Consider the following 6656-nt stretch of genomic DNA (forward strand, 5'->3'; position numbering starts at 1 on the left):
AATTTCAAAAGGGATGAAGAAAGTGTCTGACTCCAGAGAATTCTTAGCTTCAGAGACTATCCATAATTTTCTTTCTTTCTTTTCTTTCTTTTTTTTAGATGGAGTCTTGCTCTGTTGCCCAGACTAGAGTGCGGTGGTGTGATCTCAGCTCACTGCAACCTCTGCCTCCTGGGTTCAAGCAATTCTCCTGCCTCAACCTCCCAGGTGCACGCCACCATGCCTGGCTAAGTTTTGTAATTTTTGTAGAGACAGGGTTTTGCCATGTTGGCCAGGCTGGTCTCGAACTCCTGACCTCAAGTGATCTGCCCGCCTTGGCCTCCCAAAGTACTGGGATTACAAGCATGAGCCACCATGCCCAACCCATAATTTTCCATATTAGAAGTAAACTGCCCCATTTGTGGCTTAGGAGAGAGTTGTTCCTCTTGGGAACCATCATCGAAGTGAGTTCTCAGAAGCCTCTCTATTTAGCTTCCTGAAGATAGAAGCACCAGGGCCATAGGAGACAAAAGCCCATGAAAACTGCTCCAGGCCTTCTTCTATGCTCTATCCAAGTCCATTCATAAATCCTGTGTGTCTGTTGAGGTGCAAGAGCCAGTTTTCAAAAAATTTGTGTACATTTAAGGGGTAAAAGTGCAGTTTTGTTACGTGGATATAATGCATAGCTGTAACGTCCAGGCTTTTAGCATAACCGTCACCTGAATAATATACATTCTACCCATTAAGTAATTTCTTATTCCTCACCACCCTCCCATCCTTCTGAGTTGCCAGTGTCTATTATTCTATAGTAGAACCAGTTTGTTTGTTTTTTTAATCATAACATCAATAATTTTCCTTAAATCCTTCAGAAATTTCTTGGGAATACTTTACTTTTCTGGGAGACATTACCCAAATGATTTCATTCCACTGTTTTTTGTTTTTGAGACAGGGTTGCCTAGGTTGGAGTGCAGTGGTGTGATCATAGCTTACTGTAACCTTGAACTCCTGAGCTCATGTGATCCTCCTGCCTCAGCCTCCCAAGTAGCTAGGACTATAGGTACATGCCATTATGCCCAGCTCATTAAATGTTTTTTTTTTTTTTTGTAGAGACAGGATCTTGCCATCTTGTCCAAGCTGGTCTCAAACTCCTGGTCTCAGCTAATCCTCTCACCTCGACCTCCCAAATCATCCCACTTTTTATCCCCCTGAAGAAATTTTGGGGTTACTTTTGGAAATGTTCTTAAATCTTTTCTCTCCCTTTTTTTAACTGCTATTTTTTATTCATCTATTTATTTAAAACTGAACTTCCAGAAATGATTTAATGTGGCCTATGATGATGCAATTAAATACAGCACAAAGATAAAAACTAAAATTGGTAGGAAAAAAGAGAAAGGGAAATAAAAAAGAGTAGGAGAGAAAAGGAGAAAGTGAAAAAGAAAAAAAGAAACTGAGATTAAAAATGAATAGTAGTCTATAAAATGTATGCGGCTCAAAAGTTCAAAAAAATAAGAAAAAATACATACTTCAAAATGTCCATGAGATAAAACCAAACCAACTAAGAGAATAACAACTATTTTTGGTGTGAAGACAGGAATTCCCCCAGAGATTTACTACAATATTCCCATTCTGTTGCTTTTTAAAAGCAGTAAACAAAGCATTGCTTCTAACCCCAGGTACCATGGTGAGGTTTAAAAAAAGACATTTTTAGGTAGCAACTGATTCCAATTACATATTTTATTCTTTCTTCTCCTAACTTTGGAAAGAATTTATCTGAAACTGCACACAAATTATGAAATCTTCATATTCCTTACTTAGTGCTTGACTCAAGAACCTAGTTTGTCCAGTGGAGATAGCCAGGTATGGGGTATCAGAGACCAAGGAGTATTTAGAGAGAATCCTCCTAAAGTGACCTTGTGTGGGCATCAAAGCTCAAACAGGGTAAGGGGGTATCCACACATGGTGGTGGTGGTGGAAGGGGATGCTCCCCAGCCTGGGGCATTGGAGTTTGAGCCAGGTGAAGAGTTCCTCTCACCTATTTATGGTGTTTCTTTGTTTTTGTTTTTGTTTTGTTTTGTTTTGTTTAGGAGCAGAGGTTTAATAGGCAGAAGAGAAGAGAAAGAGAAACAGCTCTCTCTATTTATAGAGAGGGGTCTCCGAATAGAAAGGACCAGCAGGCGGCCCATGTGCCAGATTTTATAGTCAGGTTTGAGGAGGGGTGTCTGATTTATATAGGGCTCACAGATTGGTTTGATCAGGTATGACGTTTACATGGACTATGACATTCCCTGGTCTTGCCAAACAAGATTACTTCCCTGAACTGTAAAGCTTCCCATACATTGCATACAGAGAGGATAAGAGATATGGCAGTCACAGACAGGAAAGGAGGAAATTACAATAGGAAAGTTGGAGATCCTGTTGCCGACACCCCATCGAGGCAATTGGAGGCTGGGGCCAGTCCAGAAGCCTTTGGATAACACTGGGAGCTAGCCCTGGTCAGAAATCCTCAGCTGCCTCAGTGAAAGGAAGCTGGTTCAAACATGGCCAATATGCTCAGCAACCCATGGGTGCTGGGAGATTCTCCATGTTCTCCCTAGTAAGCCTGTCCCCCAAGTCTTGTAAGGCTGGCAGCCACACTAATCGTTTTTAAATGGCTGAAGGGGGCCCAGTATTTGGTTTGATTTGGTTCTAAAATGGAAGCCAAGAGCCTCGAAATGAAAGGACAGAGTTGGAGTCCACTCGTCTATTCATCATTTTGATGAATGTTGCACCTTGGTATCTCAGATGAGGTCCCCATTATGAAGTGACTACGTTGTCTGGGGTATATACCCTGAGGTTCATTGTCACGCGACAGGAAAATTTAGGACACAGACACACACGAGGAGTTTAGGAGTGGAGGTTTAATAGGCAGAAGACAAGAGAAAGAGAAACAGCTCTCGTGTCTATAGAAAGAGAGGTCTCCGAGCGGAAAGGACCCTATGGTGTATTTGAAACTAAACAGATTGCAAGCTTCATGTGGCAAATACTGATAGTTGCTTACCCAATAGCCACTCTTTTCACCTTTACTGTCAGAACCTCAATTTTTCAGCAAAACAATGTGCCTAGTAAAAATACTTCCTCAGACTCCCTTGAAGCCGGAATGGACATGTGATCCAGCTCTGCCAAATGAGATCTAAGCAGAAGTCTACTGCATGAGGCTTCTGGGAAAGTTATTGTTTTCCTGATGAAAGGGGACAGACTTAGCTGGCCTTTTGCCACTCACTTTCTTTATTCTTTCTGCCTAGAATGCAGTCACAATACTTAAGAGGTATGAGAGCTATCTTACCAGCAAATAGAAAAAACTACATGATTAGGATGGCCAGGAAGGAAGATAGAAAGAGCCCAGGACCTTTCTATCTCACTAACCCACTTTCTAACCCACTGTGGGTTGCCTCCCTCAAGCCTTTGTGTTACATGAGAACCAGCATGTTATTCCTTTTTTGGCAACCTGCTAACGGTTCTCTTCTTCCTCCTACCCCCATCCTACAGTTTCAGCTCATTTCAATAAGTTACTGATTTAGTGGCATTAATGTACTAGAACCTCCTCGAACATATTCATATTTGCATTCATCCAACCAGTTTCTGCCTCAGGCAGTATTTGGCTGCCTAAGGCCAAGATGGGGCAGATATAGAAATCTTGGTGTTGTCCACAGAGGTTTTGTGTCATTTTGGAAAAAATAAGACATAAGATAAGTAATACTTCAATGTTTTATATGATTAAGTGGAAGGAGAACTAACACTAGGGCTGGTACTTTTACTTATAGAATGCTCAAAATAACTGCAAAGCATGCATCACTCTCTTTTTGCAGAAGAGGAAACTAAAGACATTACATAGCTGATGAAGATCTAGGCAGGTAGTATGTAGCAGAATATAAGTCAAACTCAGGTCTGATGGTTCTCAAATCCACACTTGTTCTTTGCAACTCTGACACAACTAGCCCAAACGATCATGGGTCAGTGGCTTCCTGGAGGAGATAGAACTTGGACTAGTCCTGAAGGATGGGCAAAATTTGAAGCTTCGAGGTAGGGAGTAGAAAAAGGGATTGCAGGTATGGAAAGGAACATAAGCAAAGACCAGCTTTCATTGATCATGCCCCATTCAACAGTCAGGAGATGAAATGGCTAAAGCAGAGGACTCAGTTCTTTAAACACATAATATCTATTGACTTATCTTCTGTGATATCCTGTGATAGTTACTGTGAGATATGCCAAGGTTAATTTTGTGAAAGTACCTGGCATGTAGTTGCTGCCTGTTTTTTTTTGTTTTTGTTTTGTTTTGTTTTTTGAGACAGAGCCTCACTCTGTCACCCAGGCTGGAGTGCAGTAGCATGATGTAGAGACAGGGTCTTGCCATGTTGCCCAGGCTGGTCTCAAACTCCTGGGCTCAAGCGATCCTCCCACCTTGGCCTCCCAAAGTGCTGGGATTACAAGTACAGGTGTGAGCCACTGTACCTGGCCATTTTTTTGTCCTTTAAGAAAGTGCTGGCTGGGCACAGTGGCTCATGCCTGCAATGCCAGCACTTTGGGAGGCCGAGGTAGGTGGATTATCTGAGGTCTGGAGTTCAAGAACAGCCTGGCCAACATGGTGAAACCCCATCTCTACTAAAAATACAAAAAAATTAGCCAGGCGTGGTAGCAGGCACCTGTAATCCCAGCTACTCGGGAGGCTGAGGCAAGAGAATCGCTTGAATCCGGGAGGCAGAGGTTGCAGTGAGCCGAGATCACGCCATTGCACTCCAACCTGGGCAACAAGAGCAAAACTCCATCTCAAAAAGAAAAAAAAAAAAAAGAAAGTGCTCTCCTTTCTCGAAGTGAAGGTACTCATCATTTGGATTACTCAGAAAGCTGACAATCTAGCTAGGGAGATTTTTAAATTATTTAAGAGTTCCAAAATAGAAAGTGTCACAAGATGATACAAGACTGGTGATAACAGCCCCAGGGGCTATGCTCTTAACTACTATGCTCTTTTACCCTGCAGTGTATAGGATGTACAGGATGAAAAGATCCCAAGTGAGGACCCCATTCAGGAGGCTGATGTAAGTAACCGTGGGGTCATTAGGTTGATAATGATGGGCATGAAAAGGAGAGGATGGAGAAGAAAAACATTTCAACAACAAGGCTAGTTAACAGCTGCTTAGCAGAGTGGAAAAAAGAACAAGTTAAATGACCCCAAAATGTCAATGGTATAACTAAGATAACTGCATGTCATTGATGGAAATGGAAATGCCAGGACAGGGAAACCATCTGGGAAAGAGAAATGTAATGAGTTGAATTTAGTACATGGTGAGATGAGGAGAACGATTATTTAACTATTCAAGTGAGCATATTTGGTAGAGAGTTGGCAGATTGAGGAATGGCAGTCAGATGAATGGCTGTGCTCTGTAGTGACAGTTGAAGCTGTGTTGAGAAGGGTTCATGTACTTGAAGGAAAGAATATACAGGGCTGCAGCCACCCGTTGAAACCTCTTTGTCCTCCTTGCCCTTGTTGTCGACATCACGTTCCAATTCCTGCTTGCACTTACTTTTGGCAATGTGGTTGGAATTATGTGGCTCAGAACTATGACATACCAAATCTAGCTAAAACATTTGAAGAAATTAAAACGGAATTGGGTGCCAAGAAGACACCCCCTAGTTCATGAGGTCGACTCCAGCACTGCCTTCTGGATACACCGATTCCACTGCTCTTCAGGCCCTCCTTTACCACCTGAACCAAAAACTTTTGCTTTGTCTTCAGCCTCAGTGATTTTTCTTCTTTGCTAGACCCTGCATTGCCTTAGAACAAAAATGGAGCTAAAAACTATCCTTACTTTCCAACATCTTTGCCTCTTCCCATCCTCCTTTCAGCTGCTTGGGAGATTCTAAGACTGGAATTATGGTGCTAAATTAGTAAACTAGTAGACTCTCCCATACTCTTCAGGATTTCTACTATAGGTTGAACATCCCTGGTCCAAAAATATGAAATCTAAAATGTTCCAAAATCTGAAACTTGAGTGGTCATGCTCAAAGGAAATGCTCACTGGAGCATTTTGGATTTCAGATTTTTGGATTAGGGATGCCCAACTGGGAAGTATAATACAAATATTCCAGTCTGAAAAAATAAAAAAATCCAAAACACTTCTGGTCCCAAGCATTTCAGATAAAGGATATGCAACCTGTATTTTTTGTCAAAAGAAAAATTGATGAGTATTATATAATTGGTCAGATACAAATAATGCTGATTTTCCAGTTTAGCAATTATAATGGTTAAACATTTGATACTAAGTTAGGTTACTTCAAAGTAATTAAAATTAATATTTAGAAGCAAAAAAAAAAAACATAAGGATAAAAGCAGAGGACTCAAGACTGAGTCTTGTACTGTGATGACAGCTGAGGTGGAGGAGGGTAGAGGAAAAAAGAAATGAGGAGCTATCCAAAAAGACTAAGTCTCAGAGAAGTAGAAAACACTGAGTCTGGCACAGTTCCTGGCCCAAGAAGCAGTGCTCAGTGAATTCATAGATGGGGGACAACTGCATTCAATATCCCAGGAACCAAAATGGGAAGAAATTTTGAAGAAAAATGGAGTGATTTTCACTGATGTAAAAAATGCTACAGGGGCCGGGAGCAGTAGCTCACACCTGTAATCCCAGCACTTTGGGAGGCTGAGG

General features: G+C 41.6%; 1 pseudogene; it reads left to right on the plus strand.

The window, feature by feature from the left end:
- Window positions 1–3961: 3961 nt before the first annotated feature.
- Window positions 3962–5836, plus strand: LOC116484253 (short transmembrane mitochondrial protein 1-like; annotated as a pseudogene).
- The last annotated feature ends 820 nt before the right edge of the window (window positions 5837–6656 follow it).

Source organism: Hylobates moloch, unplaced genomic scaffold (assembly GCF_009828535.3).
Source record: "Hylobates moloch isolate HMO894 unplaced genomic scaffold, HMol_V3 SCAFFOLD_15, whole genome shotgun sequence".
Taxonomy (NCBI): domain Eukaryota; kingdom Metazoa; phylum Chordata; class Mammalia; order Primates; family Hylobatidae; genus Hylobates; species Hylobates moloch.